Source organism: Mobula hypostoma, chromosome 19, assembly GCF_963921235.1.
Source record: "Mobula hypostoma chromosome 19, sMobHyp1.1, whole genome shotgun sequence".
Classification (NCBI taxonomy): Eukaryota; Metazoa; Chordata; class Chondrichthyes; order Myliobatiformes; family Myliobatidae; genus Mobula; species Mobula hypostoma.
Window position 1 is genome coordinate 43,753,836 of NC_086115.1, and position 17,281 is coordinate 43,771,116.

Sequence of the window (17,281 nt, forward strand, 5' to 3'; positions counted from 1 at the left end):
TGAGGAGCTATAAAAAAATGGTTCCTGGGGTGAAGAACTACAGTTATAAGGATAAATCAGAGGGTCTGGGGCTGTTTTCTGAAGAGAAGACCGAGGGGTTATTTAATAAAAATAAAAGAAAAGATTAGGATTCTGGGCAGAGTGGGGATCAGAACAGCAGTCTCAATAGTGGAAGTATTGAGTACTGGAGATCACAGGTATAAAATAAAGGTGAATATAATCATAAATGATATGAAGAAAAATACAGGTCCTACAGATTGTGGCCTTAAAGTGGGAAATGGATAAATGTATGGTGAAGAAAATGGTGCAAGTCTATGGAGAAAAGACTAGCTGCTGGACAAAGGGAGCTAACGTGGGGATATTTCACCAAATGCTCTCATTCTGTACCATAACCATTTATGACTCCATGCTTCAGTTTTCAAAAATTACATTATTTATGAATGAGTATAATAAAGATTCAATCATATTTCATGTTAAAATAAGGGACCTTGTGCATTAACCAACTGAAAGTCCTGTATTCTGGCATAAAGTATGCTGCAATGCTCATTAATGCCATAATAATCCTGCAGGGAAGACATTTCAAAGTAATTACTGAGGCATTAGCTATGATCTTAATGGTACTTAAAAAGTATCATTCTTACAGATGCCATATGGGGCTTAGTTGGGTACATAAGCTGTAAACACGGTAAATCTAATAGCACATCCTGAGAACTGATGATTATGAGTTTGTCATACAGCACATTAAAATGAATGACTGCTTAGTAATGAACAAATCTAAGCTGCTCAACCATAAATCACAGTCTTGTTTGTTTTTTTTATCAAACCAACTTCCCTTTTCACATTTTCTCTCTGAATAGCTTGCTGTTTTTTTCCCAAAATAAAAAATAACATATCATTTATCTTTTTAAAGTAAACCAAAATGCTACATTATATATCCAATGATGCGCAAATCCCAATAGTTCAGTGAGGTTGTCTTCCAAATACCACTAGTCCAACATTAGCAAAACACAAAGGAAAACTTTCATGAATCTGTCTTTTTCAGAGTAACAAAAATTGACCTCACATTATTAGGCAAGTTGTATCATTTTTTTTGTATTAATATCTCCCGTAATTTTATTATATTCTAACAGTGTATTAGTGCCTATATGGCTTACCTTTTTGTATACTTATTCAATAAAAAGATTTAAAAAGAAAGACATTATTAGGCAAGTAAATTTATCTTTTCTCAACAAAATTATAAACCTCAGTTTTTTAAACAGTTTTCTGTCAGATTAATGATCACGATTGTTAATGCTGAATGTCAATAGCAATAAAAACAAAATTAAAATTTTACATTTAAAATGTGAGTGTTTGGTGATATGGTTGTACATTATTTATATGCATGTCTTTGGCCTTATACAAATGTTTAAATGGAATGCTTTACAAGGGCTTTAGCTAATTTGCTAAGTAGTAATCAAACAGAAAAGCTTCACATACAAAATGCTGGAGGAACTGAGCAGGTCAGGCAGTATCTGTGGAAAAGAGTAAACAGTCGACGTTTCAGGCTGAGACTCTTCACCAGTCCTGATGATTGGACTTACAGCATCTGCAGATTTCCTCTTGTTTGTGAAACAGAAAAGCTTGCACACCAAAACACAAAACACAGACCACAACCAGCAAAGTGAGTAACTACGTTACAATTTCACCTGGTAATCTTCCATGATTAATTAAAATGATGCCACTTTCCAACATCCAGTAGAAAGACGATTTGAATGCTTTCTTAATTTAAGCATTTTGGCCATACCTGTGGCCTAGTCAACATCAAGATCACAGTGTAAGAGTAGAAATGGATAACTGGGACCCTCAAGCTTGCCCCATTTAACATGATCATGATTGATCTATGTTGGCATTAACTCCTCGTCTGTGCCAGTTCCCCATAACCATCCATTCCTTGATCTTTCAAATATGTATCAATATGGAGGGAGGAGAAGATGGTGGCACGACGCAGCGCGCGCAGCCATTCCGAATTGATATCGATATGTGTTAACTAGGGGGCCGTGCACAATCCTGATTTGATGGAGACAGCCATGGGAAACACAGAGGAACATCTGGAGAAACTTCTGAAATGTCCGCTTCGCTGCCGCTGCTACTGTGCGATCGAGAATCTCTGGAGGGAGAAGGCCCCAAATCCTCGGCTTTGCCTATTGCCTGTTGCCGGGGCTGGGGTCGAAGCGCTTGGCAGAGATGGTGCTCGGTGCTCGGTGTCGGAGAGCTGGTCAGAGGCTTGGAGTTTTTGGACGGACTCGGAGTCGGACCGTGGTCGGATGCTTCCAGGATGCTGCATCAGCAAGTTTGCGGTGCTGGAGTTCACCATCTGTGTGAGATGATGGGACTTCCGAGAGACTTTGAGACTTTTACCGCACCCATGGTCTGTTCTTCATCAAATTATGGTATTACTTTGCACTGTTGTAACTATATGTTACAATTATGGGTTTTTTAATCAGTTTTTACATTGGTTTGTCATGTGTTTCTGTGATATCATTCTGGAAAAACATTGTATCATTTCTTAATGCATGCATTACTAAATGACAATAAAAGAGGACTGCGTGTCCTCATAATCTAATCTAATCTAATATCTATTTTAAGTATATTTGGTGATCTGGCCTCATCATCTTTGGATGCAGGGAAATCCAATGGTCCATTATTCCCTAAGATAAGAAGTAATATCCTATTTAAACATGACTATGATGAGCCTACCTTTCTCATCTTTCTTGACGTGCATAAAGACTTTGACATGATTGATCACACTATGGTCAATGAACACCACTCCCTGTAAGCTATCAGGTGGAACTTGCCTGGTCACATTGGTAACTATCCAACTGCAGTCAAAGAATTTTCCACTGGCTTCTGCCATCTTGTTCGTTCTTGTCTCTCAAAGAAGTTTTGTTTTAGTTATTTTTCACATTCATGCCAACTTTCAATGTAATTAACAAAAGACATACTGAGTTCCTCAAATATCTGAAAGAAAATGAACCCTAATTCATCACCAATCCTTTTAATACCTTAATTTCTCTTTTAATTATCATGATGTCTGTTTGATATCAAGTTCAGGATGAGAATATATTACCTCCAACAAATGCTAGGTAAACTGAAGCCAGAACCTGTGCTCCTTATCCACTGACTACAAGCTTTTCATATGAAACTGTCTGAGATTGAGCTTGTAAACTTGGTGTCATAAATGATCAGGATAGCCTATGAACACCAAGATTTACCTCATCACTAAAACCTTTTCACTAAAATTCTCCAACTCTGTTTTGCCTTGGGACATCTGCTGCTGAAACTCTAATCCATGTCTTTGTTGTCTTGGCTATTCCAGCGGAACCCTGGTATATTCCTCATGCTACATAAACCTACAGCTGCCTATTTTTTAAAATATTGACTCTGGTTCACCGATTAGAAGAGAAGTTATAAGCCGTGTCTCCCCTCTCTCATCATGGGAAATGTGAGATCGCTGGGGAATAAAATCGACGAACTGACTGCGCTTGTCAGGAGTCAGAGAACATTTCGGGAGAGCAGTGTCATGTGTTTCACTGAGACGTGGCTGCATGAGGACATACCCGATAAAAGCGTTTCCATAGAGGGCTTCCAGACTGTTCGAGCTGACCGGAATTGCACTGAGAGCGGTAAGCGTAAAGGAGGGGGGCTGGCGGTTCTGGTAAATAACAGATGGTGCAATCCTGGGCATATTACGATCAAGGAACATGTCTGTAGCCCGGATATTGAACTTTTTGCTGTTGGACTCCGGCCATATTATTTACCAAGGGAAACCTCGCATGCAATTGTGGTTGTTGTGTACATCCCACCCTCTGCCAACCTGACGTCAGCGTGTAACATCATTTACACCGTCATAGCCAGATTACAAACCCAGCACCCGAGTGCCCTCTTTACCATCTCGGGTGACTTCAACCATGTTACCATGGCTAGAGCACCGCCCAACTTCACGCAGTATGTGAGCTGTACAACCAGAGGGGAGAGGACTCTGGATTTGATGTACGCTAATGTTAAGGATGCATACAGCTCCTTTCCCCTCCCCCCACTGGGAAGGTCAGATCACAACCTGGTGCATCTAAAACCCTGCTACGTGCCTCTGGTGAAGAGTAAATCTGCAACCTCGAGGACAGTGAGGAAATGGTCGGAGGAGGCTTATGAGGCGCTCCAGGGTTGTTTTTGAGGTGACAGACTGGCAGGCACTCTGTGAGCCACATGGAGAGGATATTGATGGGCTCACAGAGTGCATCACTGATTACATTAACTTCTGTGTGGACTGCAATGTTCCGACAAGAACTGTCCTTTGTTATTCAAATAACAAGCCATCGGTGACAAAGGACATTAAGGACATCCTAAACGCTAAGAAGAGGGCATTTAGAGATGGAAATAGGGGGGAGCTGAGGGCAATACAGAGGGACCCGAAAGCCAGGATCAGGGAGGCTAAAGACAGGTACAGGAGGAAGCTTGAGTGGAAACGCCACCAGAACAACATGAGAGAGGTCTGGAGGGGGATGAGGACCATCACTGGGTTTCGGCAAACTAGCAACAGAGGAGCTGAAGGCAGTGTGGACAGGGCCAACGAACTTAACCTGCTCTTTAACAGATTTGACATTGTGACCCCTGCCCATCCCCCACATGAGCCATCTGTTGTCGGCCCCCAACCAACACATATTCCACTCTTCCCTCCTACCCCTCCTCACAGTCCCCCACCCTGCTCTCATGACTATAACCCTCCCCCACAGGAAACCACCACGGTGGACTTCACGGCTGAACAGGCGAGAAGACAGCTGAAACGTCTCAACCCAAGCAAGGCTGCAGGACTGGATGGTATCAGTACCAGGGTGCTCAAAGCCTGTGCCCCTCAGCTATGTGGAGTACATCGCCATGTATTCAACATGAGCCTGAGGCTCCAGAGGGTTCCTGTACTGTGGAAGACATCCTGCCTCGTCCCTGTGCCAAAGACGTCACGCCCCAGCGGCCTCAATGACTACAGACCGGTGGCATTGACCTCCCACATCACGAAGACCCTGGAGAGACTTGTTCTGGAGCTGCTCCGGCCTATGGTCAGGCCACACTTAGATCCCCTCCAGTTCGCCTACCAGCCCCGACTAGGAGTTGAGGATGCCATCGTCTACCTGCTGAACCGTGTCTACGCCCACCTGGACAAGCCAGCAAGCACTGTGAGAGTCATGTTTTTTGACTTCTCCAGTGCGTTCAACACCATTCGCCCTGCTCTGCTGGGGAGAAGCTGACAGCGATGCAGGTGGATGCTTTCCTGGTATCATGGATTCTCGATGACCTGACTGGCAGACCACAGTACGTGTGCTTGCAACACTGTGTGTCCGACAGAGTGATCAGCAGCACTGGGGCTCCACAGGGGACTGTCTTGTCTCCCTTTCTCATCACCATTTATACCTCGGATTTCAACTACTGCACAGAGTATTGTCATTTTCAGAAGTTTTCGGATGACTCTGCCATAGTTGGATGCATCAGCAAGGGAGATGAGGTTGAGTACAGGGCTACGGTAGGAAACTTTGTCACATGGTGTGAGCAGAATTATCTGCAGCTTAATGTGAAAAAGACTAAGGAGCTGGTGGTAGACCTGAGGAGAGCTAAGGTACCGGTGACCCCTGTTTCCATCCAGGGGGTCAGTGTGGACATAGTGGAGGATTACAAATACCTGGGGATACGAATTGACAATAAACTGGACTGGTCTAAGAACACTGAGGCTGTCTACAGGAAGGGTCAGAGCCGTCTCTATTTCCTGAGGAGGCTGAGGTCCTTTAACATCTGCCGGACGATACTGAGGATGTTCTACGAGTCTGTGGTGGCCAGTGCTATCATGTTTGCTGTTGTGTGCTGACGCCGCAGGCTGAGGGTAGCAGACACCAACAGAATCAACAAACTTATTCGTAAGGCCAGTGATGTTGTGGGGATGGAACTGGACCCTCTGACGGTGCTGTCTGAAAAGAGAATGCTGTCTAAGTTGCATGCCATGTTGGTCAATGTCTCCCATCCACTACATAATGTACTGGGTGGGCAGAGGAGTACATTCAGCCAGAGACTCATTCCACCGAGATGCAGCACAGAGCGTCATAGGAAGTCATTCCTGCCTGTGGCCCTCAAACTTTACAACTCCTCCCTTGGAGGGTCAGACATTCTGAGCCAATAGGCAGGTCCTGAACTTATTTCATAATTTACAGGCATCATTTACATATTACTATTTAACTATTTATGGTTTTATTACTATTTATTATTTATGGTGCAACTGTAACAAAAACCAATTTCCCCCGGGATCAATAAAGTATGACTATGACTATGACTATGACTATTAAGCATGTGCATGTTGACCTATACAAGCTTCAGTCCAGCAATGAAAATTATTTCCCTTCATTGCTTTACTCCTCTGATCCCCATAGCCTTTTTCCCAATCATTCAGAGATTGCTTTCTTTGTACTCCAGTTCTGGCTTTTTGGATTTCCCAAATTTTATCACTTTGCCATTTACTGCTATGCCGTTATTTAGCTGTTCCATAAGCCCCAAAGTTCAGTTCAGAAGCCACTCTGTGTTTCTTTCAAGAAAATAAGAAATATGAACAGGATTAGTTCACATAAATCCTTGGTCTGCTTCACCCTTCATTAAGTTTGTGGGTAGTGCTGGCCAGCTTCACTTTTCCACCTGATCCCTATAACGTCACATTATCTTGGTATGCAAAAATCTAATGGCTAAGTTGAATATAAGCTAAACTTGAACATCCTTCAAGATGTTCCTTAAAACAGTCTTCTGTTCAATTATACACTTGTGTGGCTTGATGCTGGAATGTGTTTGATAATGTTCTGGTGAAGTACCTCTGTTTACAGTACCAATTAAGTGCAAGTTGCAGCCTCTTTAAACTTTCTGTTGAATAAAGGAGTTGGAAGGGCTTATAATCAGCCCTACTAAATGGGATAAAGTCCATTTCCTAATGTGGAAAACATTATACAGCCATCTTCATTTTCTATACTGACTTGAACTTGTCTCAGAGAGCTCTCTCCAGTTCCTCACTGTAATTAACTTTTTCACTGCCCAAAGCCAAAATCATCAGCACAACTGCTCTGGAGTGCTAAATGAACCCCTGCTATAGCTGATAAAATCACTCAAGGTTTAGTAATATTTAAAAATCTCAATTCAACGATACAATGATGCAAAAATTGCCTACAGAATCAATCCACAAGGTAACCCAAAACTAATTAGAAAACTGTCATGTATGCCAACGAAATCCCTAAATAAGAATAAAGGATTGGCAAGAATTCCACCCAGATATATATTTTAAATGACTGAAATTAAGCAACAAGATTACTTTCTTTTTTGTTCAACCAATAGCATTTTGAATTCTAGTCAATCTTAAACTGCCAAATATGGCATGTATTAAGGGAAGAATTAATGATGTTGTCACCTCAAAGTCAGACCACATAGAGAAGGAGAGCCCTGCTTGGAATGAGTAAATGAACAAGCGCAACATCATTAGACAGCTCGATATTTCATGCACACATGGAGCCAAATATAATGATACAACTGGTGAACATCAGTTAATCTACATATGGTTGTAAAAGGTCATACAAGACTTACTTGATTAGTTTTATTTATACATTTATTTTTATTTAGAGATACAGTACAGAACAGGCCCTTCCAGCCCAATAAGCCACACTGCCTAGAAACCCACCTATTTAACGCTTTAGTCACGGGACAATTTACAATGACTAACTAACCTACCAACTGGTACACCTTTGGACTGTGGGAGAAAACCAGAACACCGGGTGGAAACCCATGTGCTCATGGGAAGGACATACAATTTTCTTCCAAATGGTGTCAGAATTGAACTCTGTCATCCCCAGCTGTAACAGCATCACACGAACCACTATGCTACCATGGGCCATGTTTTATGGCTCCATATTACAAAACATAGCGACATCATTCTTTTTAAGATGTCAAAAGTATCGGGAATGTGAGAATGAACTAGCCTAATAAATTCCAGTTGAAATAATCTGCAATTCTTGAAGAGAAAATCTCTGCTTAAGTTAATTGAGGCTGCAATGCTCAGTAGAATTGGGGAGATTTATCAAGTAGAAAGCAAACTATCTTTGTGTGTTAATTATGACTGAGAATAGGATGGCCATTTTAAAATGTCTTCCAAATCATCTGTACCCTTTCAATATCAGTGACTCTGCTATATTGCAAGTAATCAGCATCACATAGAACTGTCATTTATCCTGCATTATTCTCCCTTCACAAATGAGGTCAGCACCCTGTTGTTTCAAAGGCTAAGGAGTAATAAAGTGTGCTAACTATAATTCCACTCCCAAAGATCATTTCCAAAAGTCAATTAGTTTAATTGTCACAGCTTTCAAAGTAAATAGTACCATCATCCTTTGATGGTAGTGTGAATTAGTTCATTCTCTGAACTGCAGCGAGCTTCTCTGAGGCTACAGATTTGTTGCATAGATACACATTACCAACTATGAACTTTACGTTAGCATTGAGTAAGTGATTTCTAGTTAAGAATGGTCAAGCATAATGTCATGGAAAGGTTCAAAGGTTTGATGAAACAATGAGCAGGTGGAGCATAGCACTACAGAAAAGTGCTTTATCAAATCAATAAATTGACTCCAGGCAAGTGACTGGATCTAAACAACATAATAACCAACCATGCAAATTATATTCAGAATCTTTGAAGCCTTAGCAATAGTGTGTGCAAATATTATAAATAAACACAGTTATCTCAGATGCAGATTAAAGCACAGTTGTCAGGATCAGTGAGCATTTAAGTTGGAGAGGAAAAAGAAGATTCAGGTAGAGCATGAAGAGATAGCTTCTCTACTTCCTTCAAGTTTCACAATCTGGTTGAATCCTCCCATAAAGGACATTCGAAGTTGCTTTAATGTCAATAAATTTTGGTGTCCCAACAGAGTAATGAGTTGGGAAAGTTCCAAATCCTTCTTAAGTCCAAGTTCAAGTTTTTTGTCACCTGAATGTCACAGTGTATATAACTAAATGAAACAATGTTCCCCTGGACCTCAGTGCATCCATAAAACATGTATCACACACAGCACATAAAACAAAATATTGTCAGAAAAAAGTTAATAACAGATGTTTCAAAATGCATGTAGTGCACTTCACAGGTAAACTAAGAGAAGTAGAGATATTCCCAGCTGGACCTGAATCTGGGGCAGTTTGTACAGAGAGGAGCTTTTTCATTATGTCATGAATATACACAAGCAATGGTCTAAAGGTACAAAGCAGGGACGTCCAGCAAGAAGCTTACTCCAATATTGTTCTATGATCTATAGTGGAATCTCAGTGCTAAGCTCTTTGACACAAAGAGTGGTGGGTGCATGGAATGCACTGCCAAGAATGGTGCTAGAAGCAGATACATTAGGGATATCTCAGAGGCTCTTAGATAGGTATATGGATGGAAATAGAGGGCTATGTGGGAGGGGAGTGTTAGATTGATCTTAGAGCGGGTGAAAGAGTACGGATAATAATTTTTACCAAATCCAATCCTACGATATGCAGATATAATGCAATGTTATGCAATAATAGCTTGCATCATACACCGGGGTGCTCTCTTCAGTTACCTGATGAAGTATCTATAGCCTTTGGCCAGGAACAGATGTCATCAGTTGGTGCCCGACCTTCACAGAGTGTTTCAACCCTTAACCACTATGGCATAAAAATAGTCACATACCCCAAGAACAATCCTCAAGTAAACAAATACCTCCCAGAGTGCTGAACTGGGCTTCTGAACTAAAATGATAGAACTAAGTAGAAAAAACCTCTGCTAATTTTTCACCTCGTTTCTTATATCATGCATCAGCTGACCTTCCAGTCATATTCTGTCAGTCAGTTTAGCACCCAAAGAGGAAATTGAAGAAACAAGTGACTTGGTATCCCTTTTATTCCCAATATAATGGGTACTGAGCCAAATGAAATATGGAAATTCATAGGTGGTGAAAGATTAATATGCTTTTATTCACTGGTTTTGTCATCCAGCACTGTACTAACTACAGATTACTTATTCATCCATTTCAAAATAATTAAACAGGATTAGATTACCATAGTATTTCTCCCAGTTTTATGCAGACTCTGCTTTTAATGTGGATTGCTGACACAAGGCTGGTTTATAATTATTTAGATATATTCTTACCTGCTAGAGTGGTAAGGTAATTGTAGTAAATACACGTTATTGATTAAAACCAGAAGATGAATAGAATCAAATAATTCTTTACATTTGTATGATAATATCGAGCTATAATCTGTGACCTTGGTTTGCCATTATACAGTAAGTAAATTTTAGTTCCGGCCTAAGTTGTTAAACATCCTTTAAAATAGGCAAATCAGGTCAATTGGGAAATATTTTTAATGACTACATCTGAGTGAATGGAGGTAGGAAGTATTATTAGGAATTATTATCATGGAGAAATAATTTTCAGGGTTCAAGTCCCATTCCAGAGGCTTCAGCACAAAATCCATGCTCACTGCTCACTGCTGAGAGTATGCTGAATTGTGAGAGATACTTGGAGAGAACCTGTAAGCTATTTATACTTGCTTAATTCCCGTTACACTGCTGGTGTTTAGGGTAGCAAGGAAGGCCTTCCATCTTTGTTTGTCCATTGCAACTCAGATGTAGAAAGATTCTTCTTTGCTGTTACCTTAACAGTTTAGTTTGACCAGCCAGGGTTGTTATCCCTGAGCTGGACCCTCAGACCTGGAGGACCGATGGACCACTCTTAGTCTGGCCTCTACCCTTTGACCTGTTTGGCATGGATGACCCTAACAAGAGCCGCAACTCCAGCCAACATAGCTCTTCAGGTCATTAAGGCACACAAGCCTCCAAACCACACAATGATTGTGGTCCTCATGGACATTTGAGCCATTTATGCTGGATACAAATCATCCTTTGGCATTATATAAAGAACAGAGGAAACATATCATTTAGACTTGGACTTCAAAACAAATAAGTTGGTCATTTATCTCAGTGTCCTTTTGAAGGCTCTTGTTTTGTGCAAATTAAAATTCAATTCAAAAATAGATAATCAGCCATTGAATGCTTTCGGACATCTTAGGAATGCTAAATCCTGTCCACTGCCATCTCGATGGACTAACTGCACTTGGTTGGCTTTAAGTTTCAAGGTTCAAGGTACATTTATTATCAAAGTACGTATACAGATATACAAAGTAAGTATGTATCTGAGATTCATCTTCTACAGACAGCCACGAAACAAAGAAAACAATGGAAGCCACTCAAAGAAAAGCGTCAACCTCCCATGTGCAAAAAAGGAGGGCAAACAGCAGCAAGAACATAAACCCCCATGTGCAAAAATCAAATCGTGCAGACAGCAACAAGGATATTAAACCCCAAACCCTCCCCTCATGTAAAAAACATATCACACAAACAGCAACAAGAACATAAACCCCCATGTGCAAAAATCAAATCGTGCAGACAGCAACAAGGATATTAAACCCCAAACCCTCCCCTCATGTAAAAAACATATCACACAAACAGCAACAAGAACATCAATAACAAACCCCCGTTGCAAAAATAAACGAATTCTTATCTATCAAGTCATAGCCAGAGAATCACTGCAGTCACTTCTGATCCTTGACTGTCACTGCAACCTTTCATGCTTCCCAACAATACTGATCCCTCATCTTCATTTCTACAATGCAGCCCTCAGCATCATTAGCTAAATATACAGAGTTTTCACATGTAATTTGGTTGACCCAGTTCAGTCTCACCAGTATGTTTCTGTCCTCCTTTGTCTCTCATTTTCCAGAGTGCTTGTCCCACACACAGCACAGAAGGAACAGAGAATTCTTCAATACAATATTGGGACAATAATAAACATTATTTTTGTTCACTGTCGCAAACCATGCCCAACTAAAACTGTATCTGACATCTTTGCATTCTTGGGTTGATAAAGCAGGAAGTATCAGCTTGAACCAGTCTGGCCATTCTCCTTTAACCTCTCTTATTGACGGGGCATTTTTGCCTACAGAACTGCCACACACAGGATGCTTTTTTTTGTTTTACACACCATCCTTTGTAAACTTTAAAGACAGCTGTGTGTGAAAATCCCAGGAGATCAGCAGTTTCTGAGATACCCAAACCACTCCGTCTAGCACCAACAATCATTTCATTTAATCACTAGATCACACATCTTCCCCATTGTGATGTTCGGTCTGAACAACAACTGAACCTCTTGACCATGTCCGCATACTTTGATTTATTGAGTTCCTACCATATGATTGGGTGATGAGATATTTCCATTAACAAACAGGTGTACAGGTGTGCTGTGGAAGAAAATTCTGAATAAAGGGTTGAAATATGTGAGTTCTTAACAGCCTTTAATTAGCAATATGCCTAGTGCTGGCCTCAGTGCATAACACAGCTGTATATACAAGACGAAGGACATGAAGGTCATAAATGTTCCAAGGATGCTGTGGGCTGTCAGGTTTCTGACATCTAAAAGTTTGTCTGGTTTTCCTTCACCTGTCAGGTACTAACACATAAATCAAATTGTACCTTTGTACTTTAATGACTGAGGGGATCTAAGGATTTAATGAATCTTCCTTATATCATAAATAAAGACTCACCATTTGGCCTGGGTTCTCAGCATGCTTGCAATAATCTATCTTAGTTTCAAGGATGTTCGAACAACCTTTCTCTGTGTGTTGTGGGCTGAAAGCGACTGTCTCTGGCATTTTCGAGGGAATTGATAAGATGCAGAGTTTTGACATTTCTTAAACTTTGATGTAATTGACTTTCTGTGTGCATATATAAAAAAGGCTGTGACTATTGTCCTTTGGAAGACTTTATGATTGCATCGTTAGTGAGTCATTCTTCCCTTATTCAAGATTAAAGGTATTCTCTCATCACTTTGAAGTCTGCATCCAATTTATTAGTGACCAACTCTAAATGAATCTTTAGCAAATTAATTTCCCTAACATGTACCTAACAAAAGTGGCCTCTGAGTGTATGTGTTAATGCAAATCAACAGCCCATAAAATGAATGGTTTGCTTTATTTATGAATTTATTACTTAGTTACAGTTCTTTATGAACAATTTTTTGTTTAAGCTATATCATGACATTGTCAAACACTTTGCAAACCATATATAACATAAGTCACTTTCCTTCAACTTATGCCAGAATGGATCTTGCTTTTATGCAAAAGTCATTTTGCTAGATTCCCTGATTTGCTGATTAGATTCCCTGTATGGGTTAATACCCATTAAACAACTGGGCAAAAGTTCCCAAAATATTCCATCCCTATGACAAGAGAAAATATTTTATTTCACGAATCTGAACAGCAGGTCTAGAAATCATGAACACAAGGAAATCTGTAGATGCTGGAAATCCAAAGCAATGCACACAAAATGCTAGAGAAACTCAGCAAGTCAGGCAGCATCTATGGAAATGAATAAACAGTCAATGTTTCTTCAGGTTGAGAAAGGAAGGGGGAAGATGCCAGAATAAAAAGGTGGGGGGAGGGAAAGAAGGATAACTAGAAGGTGGGCCAGGTGGCTAGGAAAGATAATGGGCTGGAAAGGAAGGAATCTGATAGGAAAGGAGAGTGGACCATAAGAGAGAGGGAAGGAGGAATGAGTCGAGAAATACAAGGTCTGGGAGTGCAAGTCTAATATACTAAACTCCAATGCTGTAAGGAATTACTTACAAGCATTTGCCAAGTTGTATTCTGAATGTAATGTAATGTACAATTTATTATCAGCAAGCAAAATACTCTCAAATCAAATAGCGTGATGAATAAAAGTGTACTTGCAAAATTCTGCAAAATTACAAGGCAGAAATACTTCAGCCATTCAGACATTGAAAATATGTTGCCTTGGGATCAAACGATAACAAAACCTGAAGGGAAAGTAACGAATTTTTTCGTTTTCATTGGGTGTTCTGCATTTACAATTACATTTTATTGAGAAAAATGAAACCCTGAGGATTAAAGATTTGCAATACATAACAAAATTATACTGTTGTTTTGTTGTTCCTTTAAGCACAAATTCTTCATGCAGTGAAGTAATACTGGATACTTTTATGCAAACACCTCAGGTACAAAAATGTTATTAATTTTCAGAATGTTACACATTTAAAGGGCATGGGATAAATCTGGCTGAACTGGAATAGACAGTAAACAAGCTAATTATCAAAAACAGAAAATACAAGTTTTTCCAAGTGCGAGGAAGTGTAAAGCAGTGTTCGAGAGGTGTCAGTTCAAAGGGCCACATCTCGTATTAATGATTTGGACTCAGCACAATTTCTAAGTTTACAGATACTACAAAAAATAGCGGATACAGCCCAGTTCATGAGGGGTAAAACCCGCCCCACCATTGAACACATCCGCATGAAGTGTTGTCGCAGTAAAGCAGCATCCATCATCGGGGACCCCCACTGCCTAAGACATGCTCTTTTGTCACTGCAGCCATCAGAAATAAAGTACAGGAGCCCCAGGACCTACACTGCCAAGCTCAGGAACAACTGTTACCCCTCAACATCAGACTCTTGAACCAAAGGGGAAAACTTCACTCAACTTCACTTGTCCCATCAGTGAAATGTTCCCACAGCCAATGGACTCACTTTCAAGGACTCTTCCTCTCAAATCCTTGTTATGTAGTGTTTATTTATTATTATTTCTTTCATTTTTTATTTGCACAGTTTGTTGTCTTTTGCACACTGGCTGAATGTCCAAGATGGTGCAATCTTTCATTGATTCTATTATGGTTACTATTTCATTATGGATTTGTTTAGTATGCCCACAAGAAAATAATTCGTAGGATTGTATAGTGACATATGATAATAAATTTACTTTGAACTTTGAAAACTCTGAATAGTGAACTGTAAGGTAGATGGTAACAGATTTCAAGGAGATACAGAGATGCTGGTGGAATAGGTGATTGATGAAATTTAATGCTGAGAATTGTCAAGTGTTACATTTTCGTGGGAATAATGAAAAGAGACAGTATGAACAAGGGCATTATTCTAAAAGAGGTACAAGGACACTGAAACCTGGGGGCATATGTGCATAATTTGTTGGAAGTCACACGTTAAAAAAAAATTGGTTAAAAATTGATGAGAAACTTACTTGAAAAGGCCTGAGGGATCTTGATAGAATGGATGTGAAGGGGATGTTTCTTCTTGTGGGAAATACAGAATAAGAGGTATTTGTTTAAAGTGAACCAGTTTCCCACACTTTTTTTCTCAGAGGATATCATCCCTTCCTCAAAAGATGTTGAAAGTGAAGTCTTCATATAGTTTTAAGAAAGAGATAGATGGATTTTTAATAAGCAAAGGAATTCACAGAACAATGGAGTTGAGGTTACGATAAGATCAGCCTCATTGACTAGCAAACTGATTTGAAGAGATGTGGGATAATCTTGCTCCTTATTCATACTGAGAAGTACAGCATCCAAACCAAGGTCAAACAGTACCAGAGCTGTGCTCCTTCCACATTCTCGTACTGGTCAGAATTCTAGTGCACGACACAGAATGATCTTGCCAATCTGTTGTCATCCCACAAGACACAAGATCTCCAACCACAGCTTGCTCTTTTAGTGTCATCAAGAGGACATGGTCAACATTATCACGAGGAAATTCTGGAGATGGATTGGGCAGGTAATGAGAAGAAAGGACAACTCCATCATCTAGACAGAACTTCTTTTTTGCCCCTGAAGGGCAGAGGAATCATGGGAGACCAAAGACAACTTGGTGCCATAACATAGAGGCAGAAATGAGGACTCTAAACCACATCTGGGGCAAAATAGGAAAGATGGCCAAGGACAGATAAAGATGGTGGACATTCATTGCCATCCTAAATGCCAGTGGCTTAACAGGCAGTAACTAACTTATTCATATGTAAAAAACATACTTGATTTTGGGGTTTAAAAACAGCGGTGTCAAGTACAAGACAAGGTCATGACAAAATGGCTACTTAGCTACACCTGGAGTATTTGCTTTAGTTCTGTGTATCTCGTCAAGTTTCTGAAGAGATTTACCAATTGGCAGAGGCAACAAGAACTAGAAAATAGAGAAGAAAGGTGATGAGGCAAATGACCAAAAATAGCATGAAGTTTTTTTTTTACACATTGCAAGAATAGTGTGGGAGAGAAATCAAATTGTAAAGTTCAGAATAGATCCACTTAAGTGTCCGAAAGAATTGTTAGTGGTTTGAAGGGCAGACGATGGAGTGGTCTAGTTGCATTGCTCTTAAATGGTGACACTGAAATTTACAGGCTTCATGGCCTCCTTCAGTGATATAACTATTCTATAATTCCATATGGAAATATTATCATATATACTTTAGTTATTTTCCCTAAAGACAAAAGTTTGAAATACTGTGAGTAAATCAAAGTCATATCAAGAAGCAATTAATTCAAAGTGCTCCTTCAATGAATCTCAATAATTAACAATCTTCCTTGTGAATACATTTGTCAGCCACTAGTCTTCAAATCAACTGGTAGTTTTACATTAGGTATACTTGAATGCAATAGGGATAGGGAATTAGTTTATTGATTACCATTTTACACATAAATGAATACTTACATTATCATAACACACTGAATACAATTAATCTAATGATGCAACAACCCTGCCAATAACCCAGAATTTGCAGCTCGCATATTGTTAAAACTTTTGGTACTCAACATCAACATTGTCAGCAATTTATAGAAGATGTATTCAGAAAAGTAAAAATGGAAATGAAAGTGTGGATATAAATAATTCCATGCTCCTTCACAGGACATCATTTTGTTCTGAGCATTGTCACGAGGAATAAGTATGTAGACAAAAGCTTCAGGAATTTACAAACAATAGTTGCTGTAAAATCTCTGGAAATATTATGCATTGTTGTACTGGATGTTTGTGAATTTTCAATCGTTTATTGAGGTATTAGGACCAAATCATTTGTTCTGAGAGAAAATAAAGATTTTTGTGTGAATTATATTTGCCTTACGATATTTCAATGTATAATGAATAATAATAATAATAACCACCTGATATTTTGTTTTGTGAGCCATAATTTATTATTTTTGAACCTAAATATTCTTAATATTGCAATTAAAAATGGCGCATTTTATTTCAAGGTTTGATGCCAGTGAGAATCTTTCCAAATGAGCGGCTGCTCATCTAACTTGATGAGATTATTGCTGCTAGGCATGAGGATCTGGAACTGCTGCCTGAAGCAACTGATGTTGGATAAAAGGAAGGCC

The 17,281-nt window shown here is 39.6% G+C and overlaps 1 protein-coding gene across 1 annotated transcript in view; it reads right to left on the bottom strand.

Moving 5' to 3' along the window:
* tcerg1l (transcription elongation regulator 1 like) overlaps positions 1 to 17,281 on the bottom strand; it is a 598,955-nt gene that overhangs the window by 63,710 nt on the left and 517,964 nt on the right. The window lies entirely within an intron of this gene.